Below are 11,294 nucleotides of genomic sequence, written 5' to 3' on the forward strand. Positions count from 1 at the left end.
GTAAGTAATGTAAGAACAAGGACTGTATGTTAGAAAACATATATCATGTAACATTTCCCGATGCTCTATTGTATCTGTTGTCACCTTGGCACAAGGGTAATGTAAAAGGCCATTCAGTTCCAAAGCAGCACTTTTTTCTCTGTTGTTGTACATGCTTGAATAATGCAATGCATTTGTATATGGGTCTGTATTAATAGCCAAGCTGTAAATCTTGTGGGAGGACAGAAGCACTGGTCTTTTACCTTCTCAGGGCATTTCTAAATATGTGATTATTAAAGATATGGCTACTTTTTGCTGTACTGTAGAAGTACATACCATTTGGCATTTGATGTCCATATTAAATAGATTTTACTCTTTTGTGCTGGGTCTGCTTCTGCTTTGAATAAAATTGATCCAGTTTGGTCGTTCCTTTCTGTATAAATTCCATTAGTCCCTTCCAGTGATAGATTTCTTATCAACTTTGATCCTTGCAAAAACACACAATTTAAATGCTTAAAGTGGTTATTGATTGCATTGCCTTCTTCATGTGTATAAAACTGCCTGCTATGTTTAGACACAATGTTCCAAAAAAGGAAAATATTTTGGTGCAAAGCACCAGAAACAAGAACTTACTACTGCTGGCGGGGTTGCACTTTGCACTATGTGCATGAGATACATGAAAATCAGAGTTCAATGCAATTAACTGCCTGAAAGAGGTCTGCAGGATGGCTTTTTCATCACCCCACACATCCTCTTTGCTCTTTGTGTCAGGCAAGGAGGCAGGCAAAAAGAAGTGACATCTCAACAGATCAGTAAAAACAAACTGACAAAAAGGAAAAGAATAAAGCAGTGGGCCATTCTGCTCTAGTGCAGCTCTTCTTTTAGTTGTAAATATGGATAAGGAGTTTTATTTTATAATCCAGACTGCTTTTTAACTCTAGCCAAAGTATATTTCTCTTGGCAAGAATGCACACTTCATTTTAACCTGCATCCACTTTGTTTCTAACAGTATACTTTTATTTCAGATAGGGTGCTATAGGATCACTTTTCATGATAATTCGTTATTTTTTCTAGCTAGTCCTCAGGATACTGCCGTACATTTTATCCATGACCTAAAGTATTTACCCTTCCAAATAAAGATTTACAGCAAATAATTTGCCATGTCTTCATGGAGATTGAAGACTTCGATCTCCATCTTAGTCAGTCACATTGCCTAAGAACTGCAAGTACTTTTATGTGCTCCAACTCAGCTGAGCTGTATAGGGTGGTGCATTCGGCACACATGGCAGCGTGCCGTGCTGGGAGGCTGTGGGGTGCCCTATGGCGGGAGGCCATGAACTGCCCTGGGACTGTCACAGCTGGTTCCAGCCAGCTCCAGAACCGGTGTGTGCACCCCACTGCCCACCAAACCTCCACCATTCAGGGGAGCCCATAGCTATCAGACAAGTTTAGGAAAGAGTGGCAGCTGTGATGGGCAGGAGAAATGGTGGAGGGGATGCTGTTGGAAACATGTGGAAGGGGACATTGTTGGGGCATGACTGGAGACACATTTCTGGAAAGGGGTGACCCACATCAGAGCTGATATACCCCTGAAGGACTACACCCATGGGCAACCCACATCAGGGCAGGCAAACCCTTGAGGGACTGCAGGCCATGGGCAACCTACACCAGGGCAGAGGAAACAAGAAGGAACGAGCAGCAGAGAAGCAGCAGAAAAGAATCAGAAGCAAGGAGTGGCAAAGATAAACCACTACACATGGAGACCAACCTCCTCCACTGCAGGACCATTGCCTTGGCAGGGGGATTGGGAAGGACTGAGCAGAGGTGAAAACAAGGAGAGTTGCAGCTACGAAGGGAGAAGGAGGGGTGTTGGACTTAAGTTGAAAGGGGAAGAAAGGCATTTCCCTAAGTGTTCACTTAGTTGTTTCTCTTCTTGGTTTCTCAATACCCCAATCGGTAATTAAACATTTATGTTAATTGGCAATATACTATGAGAAGCTCCCCAAGTTGAGACTGTTTTGCCTGCAACATATGTACATTTACTAATAACCCTTCAGATCTGGCACAGTGTATTACATGCTAGACACTGCACGACATGCCTGTGGGAGTTTACAGAAGTACAGATTTTATTATTTTTATATATCAGATTGTTTGTTGTAAAATTGTATTTTTATCAGCATTAGCTCATTAATAAATACAGGTATTTGATAACATCTTTAATTGTGCAGCGTAGAACTGTATTTGATCACAGAATCACAGAATCACAGAATCATTAAGGTTGGAAAAGACCTTTAAGGTCATCAAGTCCAACCATCAACCCAACACCACCAAGCCCACTAAACCATATCCTGAAGTGCCAGGTCTACATGTTTTTTGAACACTTCCAGTGATTGTGACTCCACCACCTCCCTGGGCAGCCTGTTCCAATGCTTGACCACTCTTTCTGTAAAGAAATTTTTCCTAATATCTAGTCTAAATCTCCCTTGGCGCAACTTGAGGCCATTTCCTCTCATCCTATCACTAATTACTTGGGAGAAGAGACCAATGCCCACCTCACCACAACCCCCTTTCAGGTAGTTGTAGAGAGTGATAAAGTCTCCCCTCAGCCTCTTCTTCTCCAGACTAAACAACCCCAGTTCCCTCAGTCGCTCCTCATAAGACTTGTGCTCCAGACCCCTCACCAGCTTTGTTGCCCTTCTCTGGACATGCTCCAGCACCTCAACGTCCTTCTTGTAGTGAGGGGCCCAAAACTGAACACAGTCTTCGAGGTGTGGCCTCACCAGTGCCGAGTACAGGGGTACAATCACTTCCCTACTCCTGCTGGCCACACTATTTCTGATACAAGCCAGGACACTGTTGGCCTTCTTGGCCACCTGGGCACACTGCCAGCTCACGTTCAGCCGGCTGTCAACCAGCACCCCCAGGTCCTTTTCTACCAGGCAGCTCTCCAGCCACTCTTCCCCAAGCCTGTAGTGTTGCATGTGGTTGTTGTGACTGAAGTGCAGGACCCGGCACTTGGCCTTGTTAAACACCACACAATTAACCTTGGCCCATCAATCCAGCCTGTCCAGATCCCTCTGCAGAGCCTTCCTACCATTGAGCGGATAACGGTCCCACCCAACTTGGTGTCATCTGCAAACTTACTGAGGGAGCACTCGATCCCCTCATCCAGATCATCAATAAAGATATTGAACAAGACCGGCCCCAACACTGAGCCCTGGGGAACACCACTTGTGATCGGTCGCCAACTGGATTTAACTCCATCCACTAGAACTCTCTGGGCTCATCCGTCCAGCCAGTTCTTTACCTAGTGAAGAGTAAACCTGTCTAAGCCATGAGCCACCAGTTTCTCCAGGAAGATGCTGTGGGGACACTGTGGGGAGGTTTTACTGAAGTCCAGGTAGACAACATCCACAGCCTTTCGCCCATCCGCTAGGCACGTCACCTGGTTGTTGAAGGAGATCAGGTTGGTCAAGCAGGACCTGCCTCTCATGAGCCCATGCTGGCTGGGCCTGATCCCTTGGTTGTCCTGCACATGCCCTGTGATCGCCCTCAAGATGACCCGCTCCATAATCTTCCCCAGTAAGGAGGTCAGGCTGACAGGCCTGTAGTTCCTGAGATCCTCCTTCCGGCCCTTCTCGTAGATGGGTGTCACATTGGTGAGCCTCCAGTCTTCTGGGACCTCCCCTGTTAACCAGGACTGCTGATAAATGATGAAGAGTGGCTTGGCAAGCTCCTCCGCCAGCTTGCTCAGTACTCTTGGGTGGATCCCACCAGGCCCCATAGACTTGTGGGTATTCAGGTGGCATAGCAGGTCCTTAACTGTTTCCTGCTGGATTATGGGGAGTTTATTCTGCTCTCCATCCCTGGCTTCCAGTTCAGGGGACTGAATACCCTGCGCATACCTGGTCTGGCTATTAAAGACTGAGGCAAAGAAGGCATTAAGTACCTCAGCCTTTTCCTCATCTTTGGTGACAATGTTCCCCCCATATCCCAATAAGGGATGGAGATTCTCCTTGGCTCTCTTTTTGTTGTTAATATATTTGTAAAAACATTTTCTGTTATCCTTTACGACTGTGGCCAGATTGAGTTCTAGCTGGGCTTTTGCCTTTCTAATTTTGTCTCTGCTTGACCTAACAAGATCCTTGTACTCTTCTTGAGTTGCCTTCCCCTTCTTCCAAAGGTGATGATACAGATCACACACAAAGGCTGACAGAATTGTTTTTTAGAAGAATTTCCTATTTTCCATTACTTTGTAAGACCATTTCTTTCATGGCTCATAACTTTGTTAATCTTTGTATTTTGAAAACTGAGCTCTCCCATGCCAAATATCTGCCTCAGATGTATTTTGTGCTAATTAAAGCCAAAGAGCTCAGTAGATTCCAAGTGTGAGGTCAAGAAAAAAATATCTTGTATTGCCTATGTTAAACAACTCTACCAGCTTTTTCCAGCACACTCAGGAATTCTTTGGAGTGGTGTTTAAAACAGGGTTTACTCTGGTAGGAGAAAAAAGGTAGATGTGAGGGGACATTTGTCTGCACAAGCCTAATTTTATCAAGTTGCAAGGCCTGAAAAGAATGCCATTTATACATGGGCATATGCAAAGTTGGGTTTTAAGAGCAGAGTGTATACACAAATGACATCCCCAGAAGCCACAGGTCTGGGCTGTGATGGGTCAAGTCAAAGCTAAGAGCTCAGCCCTGTGCTGCCAGTGCTGAGTCTAGAAACCTAGAGAAGACAACCTGGTACAACCTGGTTGTACAGTAGCCAAAACCAGTTCTACAGGAAGGACCTGCAGGGACCTGCAGGAAGGAGAGGCAGGGAGACCCAGGAAGCTGACTTTCACAAACTATTGTGCTGCTATCTATCTCAGCAGCTCCTTCCAGTGTGCTGATGGAGCAGCCAGGGTCCCCACTGCACCCAAGCAGAATTTGTGGACTGTGAACTCCTGTGTAGGAACAGGAGCTGAGGAATTCTCTCCTGGAGGAGTCCAAGGACTGCAAAAATCACTTTAGGAGGTGGAAGTTAAGAGTACTGAGGATCCTTCTCTTTCTAAAATCAGAGCTGGAAGTGCAGAACATGGAGGGGGTTTCATAACTGGTGACAGAGAAGAAAATATTCATTAAGGAGATCTTAGGGGAAACAGGCTGCAGCACAGCTGCTAAGATATAGGATGAGAACAGTGACAGGGTCTAGACTAGGCAAGAGGGAACAAGAATGAAGAAACAGATGCCAGAAAGTGGTGGGACAAGAGGCAGATAGGGAGATCCATGATGCTTGAGGGAAAGAAGCTCAATGGAACAAAAAGTCAGACAAGGGGGAAGGGAAGGGAAGGGAAGGGAAGGGAAGGGAAGGGAAGGGAAGGGAAGGGAAGGGAAGGGAAGGGAAGGGAAGGGAAGGGAAGGGAAGGGAAGGGAAGGGAAGGGAAGGGAAGGGAAGGGAAGGGAAGGGAAGGGAAGGGAAGGGAAGGGAAGGGAAGGGAAGGGAAGGGAAGGGAAGGGAAGGGAAGGGAAGGGAAGGAAGGACAAGGTCAGCTGCTGGCATGCAGACTAACAATCATACCAGCTGATTGAGCCACAGAAAAGGTGTGCGCAGAGGTGTGCAAAGTCATTCACCTCTATGGAGGGGATTGTAATTCCTACAGGAATACCTTCTGGGCTGAAGACTCTCAGAGTCTGGATATGCTGCCAGAGCAGAGATTGTAGGACTTATGAGGTAAGACAGAACAAATAGAGATTCTCTAGAAAAGAGAACATGGAGGAGGACACGCTGTCTTCTAATAGATAAAAGACTGCTGCAAAGAAGCTGGTAAAAATGAAGGTAGTAAAATGTTCTCATGTTCTCCAGGCCAAAGGTGGGCATGGAGTGAGGATAAAAAACATACTACAGGAAGGATTCAAGCTATACCTTAGGAAAAAAAAATAGGTATCAGTATTGGGATAGACTGGAACATCATGGGAATCTGTCTTTGCAGGTCTTGGAAATGGAGTAGGCAAACATTGGAGTAGGCAAACATTTGAGATAGATTCAGTAGTTGTAAGTCATCTACTCTAGAATAGTCTGGAGGATCTCTTAAGGTCTTTTTTAGACTTACTTTTCCATGACCATTAGATAAGAAATGCCTGCTAGGATCAAATTCCCCTGCTTCATGCTTCTACCCAGTCTCCCATAAATTTTCTGTGGCTTTGAAGGCATCAGAGCAAAAGCCTGCATACCACAAACCCTCCCCATTGCAAAGATACTCAGATAGCATCTGACATTAAGGAGACATAGCAAAAAGTCCGTTTTTTCTCATACATCCTTGAGGAGCCAAGCTGATGTGGAGAGATGGGTTGTAGGAGCACGGAGTGATCAGCTAGACTGTACAATTAACTGAATTCTATGCCACTTGTTTGTTTGATTACAGCTGAGACTATTCCTGCAATGTGGTTTTATCATGACAAACACCTTTTTGTTAAAATTTACCTTTCCCACACGTTAGGTATTTTAATAGCTCAAACCTCAAAAGGAACAGAAAAAGGGCACAAACCCGACCCAAAAAATAATGAGATTTCCATCTTGGATCATGACATTTTAAAAAAAATATGTTTTTTACTCTGTTTTTTGGCTTGAAACTACTCTGTCTTCTTTTGCCAATGTGTGTGATAGTTTCAGACTAAAAAAGTTAATTTATGCAAAAGTGTGCTTCCCTCTGCCCATAGGAATGGAGATTCCACTTACTGTCTACACATTCCTAAGACGGGTGTAAAACTGCCTCCTCTCCTAGGACAGAGTGCCAACTGTACATTTCTATTACTGTATTAACTCTTTCCCCTTGTACTTTCACACCCAATTTATTTACCTGCTGTGCCAAGGCTATAGAACACAAGTAGGAAATGAGCATTCAAGAACACAAAGCAACTTCTTTATGTATCAATTTTTCCAAGTATTTCTCAATAAAAATTCAAGTGAATGCCAGGGATCCTTATATGTAAAATCCTTACAGCATCAGAAAGTAAACTAAGAGCTGAGGAAAAACCCTAACAGAACCACATTTCTTTAATGTACTGTTTTACCTACATATAAAATACTTAACACTTATTTCCACATCTACAAGTCTCACATGCAAAATATTTTTAAAAACCTTTCATCAGTCTCATTTTCATGAACTATTTAAATATATTATTAGTCAATAGACATGATAAGTCAAATATTTAATAGCTACATCCTAAGTTTAATCCAGATTGCCAAAATTAATTATTTACTATATTAAACACCTTCTACTGTTGCTCCAGAGTATACTTCCCTTCTGGAAATCAACTCTCTGTCCTTTGTTTTCTCAATATACTTTTTTTTTGTCTGGAGTCATCTTTTTTGCCTATCTCCAAAAAGAAATGAAGGCTCAGGCAGCAAAGGTAGCAAAGAGCTTTACATTGCTCAAATAATTGTTCACATCCCCGTTGTATGGACAAGTGAAAAGGGCATGGCCATTTCTAACACAGTTTGAGCTATCCATTCCCTGTATTGTAAATATTAGAAGCATACAGGCTTTCCTCTGAAACAAATGCAAGACTGCTCAAACAAATCAATTGGGTATAAAGAGCACAGTTTTTCTGAGATGTTTACACTGAACTTTCTCTGCAGGATATCCAATATAATTTGCAGTGTGTTTATTTGTGTATCTACACATATCATATGCATATATACTATACATACTGTGGTACACATAACCACAGCTGTTCTTCCTAGCTTGAATTTAATTTGGAGTTCTAGATAATCTTTGTAATTTTTCTCACCATGCTGGCAGCTCTGAATTAACTTTTCTCTTGTTTAATCTAGAAGGCATAGCGTTGGGGAACATGGTACAAAGATACTGAGCCATGGGGAGCAGTTTAGCTGTATTTATACAATGCTGCATCCAAAATCTTTTCCAAAGGAACATACCAACCTGGCACCAGCCCCACATGAATGTATCCATGACTAAAAATACAACAAAATGGAGTGATCATACCCCACATACACGTTCATGAGCTGTGACATTGCTTCTGCACTATTGGTCAGCTACAGAGCAATCATGCCTATTTGAGGGATTATGCCATGGAGGACGTAGCTTGGTCTGGGAACCACACAAACAGTATCAAAGCTGCTCAGCAAGGACTACCTTCACTTCCTGTCCCTTATTCTCCTCTTCTTGGCCTTTCTTCTGTGGCATCTCTGACTGTGAAATGACCAGATGCTTTCTTCCCACTCATTCCTCAAAAATCTTGGATCTGTGCAAACCTCCTGCCTCAATACCACTTGCAGCTGACCCAGTGTGGAGGAGAATGAAAGCTGGCAAACCAAGTGTGTCAAATCATTTGTTCCAGGTTGCAGCCATAGAGGTCCCCCGGCAGTAATAAACGTGCTCAGTTGGTCACAGAGCTTCCTAGATCCTTGTTTCCTGGACCCAGGGCGAAGACAACTTTAGCATCATGCCATGCCATCTTAAATGTATTCCTGGGCAAAATATCCACAGAGGACATTTCCTAGATGCTCAGCATCGGAGGAGATTCCAGCCACCTGTTGGAGGCAAAGATGAAAATTATTTCGGTGGTTCTGTCTTCTCTGTAGTTCTGCCAACTCCTGCCAATGCCATAGTCCTATCCCTAGATACTCAAAGACAAAGATTAGGTAGCTTTATTGCCACACTCCTGTCCTTTGCCTATGCAATGGATCTGCCTATCAAAATGAAAGGTTTTCCTCTTTTCACCATACACAATCTATAAGTAATTCAGTGTCAAAGTATGTGGCAAAAGCATGTCTTTCCTTTTTAGAGGCCATTGTGATTACAGACTGTGACGGTCTTGTCATCAGCACCTCTTAAACTTCAGCTATCCACTTTAAGATTTGAGCATATTGCTATAAAAGTATATGATATGAGTAAAAAATATGATTCAGCATTCTTTTTATTGATATTTCTTCATAATTAATATCTACTCAATAGGAAAAAAACCCCCTCTCTTCATGAACTTGAGAGGGGAAGCCGCAAGCACCACACATATTATCAGGTAATGCCTGAACTGAAATCTGTTATTTGTTCTCCATGAGATAAGCGATTTTATGCCGATATTTCTGTCTGTAAAATGGAACATATTAATATGTACTCATAGTAAAGATGTAAGAATAACTCAATATTTCTGTGATAAAATTTAACACACTTCCACTGCCTAGTCCTCCTCCAGTCTCTGTCTGGTGGAAGGAGCAGTGTCTCTATTACTTACACTTCACAATTTTATTTCAAACCAAAACTGTGTGGCCCTAAGGCTTTCTACAGAACAAATACACTTCTGATTATTACTGGGTTGTTTGGTCTTTTTCTTACACAAGTGTGTACGAGACTTAAAAGACTCAGGGCTGAAATAAACTCAAATATCGGTGGAACGGGAAAATAAGGCAGGAGGAGTTTTATCACAAATGAGAGCTAGGCTTATCTACAGGGCCAGTGAGGCAGGCGATGTGGCAGACTTGCACGGCAGGAGCAACTAAGATGATTCCCATACAAACGCAGCAATACTGAAACCCCGAGGAGACCCCAGTGCTGGGCAGGCCAGGAGCAGCCCCCCAGCCCAGAGAAGGCTGTGGGAGAAAGGCCCTGAGGAAGAGGCTGTTCCCCACCAGCAGCCGCCGCACACTTCACTTGTATGGGTGCTGGACAAGAGATGACCCTGTGGGCTTTTGGTACGTGCAATGACCCGTATTTCCACCAAAACAAACAAAACAAAGAAGCCACGGATATTTAATTCATAGCCACAGAAGAGAAAAAGGGAAAAGAAACCGGCACTCACGGCGGCTGTCTGCTCCGGACACAAAATGGCAGGAGGGCGGGAGCCGCGCGGGAGCGGCGGCCCGCCCGTGCCTCAGGCTCTCCGCGGCGGCGAGGGTGTCGGACAGCAGGCGGCGCTGTTGCTCCGCGCCCGTCTCACTGCGCCCTCCGCCGCGGCGCTCGGGGGCTCTGTGTGGGCCGCACTCTTCCGCCACGGTCACGCGTGTCCCGTCGAACTGCCAGAGGCCGACGAGAAGGCGTTGCTGCCTCCACTGACGCCAGCGGGGAAAGAGAAGAGAGACGCTTTGGTCACTGTAGCAAGAGACCGCTTGTCCTGCGTGAGAGGGATACAGAAAACGCCGTCCATGTGTGGCGGGGGGTCACCTCAGGGGAAGTCCCACAACTGTGGGGAAATTGCTCCAGAAGCTGCACAAGAGCAGCCACGAGCAAAGTCCATCCCGAGCAAGACAGTGCTTTCCCCTTCCCAACCGCCTCACTTCTGCGTGGCAAACCCACATGATGGTAACCACCACTGGTGTCATGAGGGGACTGACCATGGGCCTGTCTGAGGGTGTCACCTGTGCCAGGGCAGCAGCAGGCCCTCTCCATTGCTGCCACCATTTTGGCAGATGCTGAGCAGAAGGACCAGAGGCCAATGGGGCTGCAATGAGAGACCTGGACTTTGTCTAACTGCAAAACACCCAAGCTGGGATGCTTCACACAGGGCCTGATCTAGGCAGCTATGTGGCAAAAGTTAGTTCATCGTGAGTGAAAAAGACAGGAGGAGAGTGGCTGGGCTTGGCTGGAGGGACTTACCCTTTCCCAAGGGGACCGAGGAGAGCCAGCACCACAGGGAGTTTCTCACTTTGGGTTGATACGAGCTAGAAGCACAGCCCACCCTCCAGTGAGGGGAGTATTGGCTGTGACAAATCCATATTGCTTTAATTTGAGGACTGTGCTGCAGAAAGCTTCTTCTGGTTTCCCTCTGCCTATTGGAACCACAAAACTTCAGTTTATGCAACCTGTCACAAGACAACTTCTGACTTCCTCTTCATAGGCACTTGCTTGTTCCTGGCTGTTGCTTAAAAGCTCAGAACGAGAAATGTGCTCTTTCCTACTCAGCAGCTGTGTTCCTTGAGAGGAGCTTAGGGATCCACCACTTCTTGCTGAACCAGACTGTAGCACCAGCTTCAGTGAAGCTATGGCTGTACTGGGAGAGGTCTGGCTTTGCAGCAGATGCGAGAATGAAGGAGAAAGTTGCAATAGCAAAGAATACAGTAACAGTTATGAATTAATAATGAGAATAATGAGAAGGAGTGAGAAAGAAGGGAATAAAGAAGACGTCTCCTCATGCAAGCTTCCCACCTTCTTCAGTGATAATTTCTGTTACCACCTAATGACAGACTGCACACCAGAGGAACATAAGAATGAAGAGCTGAGATCCTTGGTAAAACTCCTACTGGCATGAATGTATAGGAGATTTCAAGATAATGATGATCAGTGTGGCCATGGTTGGTGTATAGACATGCTCTCC

The sequence above is a fragment of the Phaethon aethereus genome, assembly GCF_964289735.1.
Source record: "Phaethon aethereus genome assembly, chromosome: 2".
In the NCBI taxonomy this organism is placed as follows: domain Eukaryota; kingdom Metazoa; phylum Chordata; class Aves; order Phaethontiformes; family Phaethontidae; genus Phaethon; species Phaethon aethereus.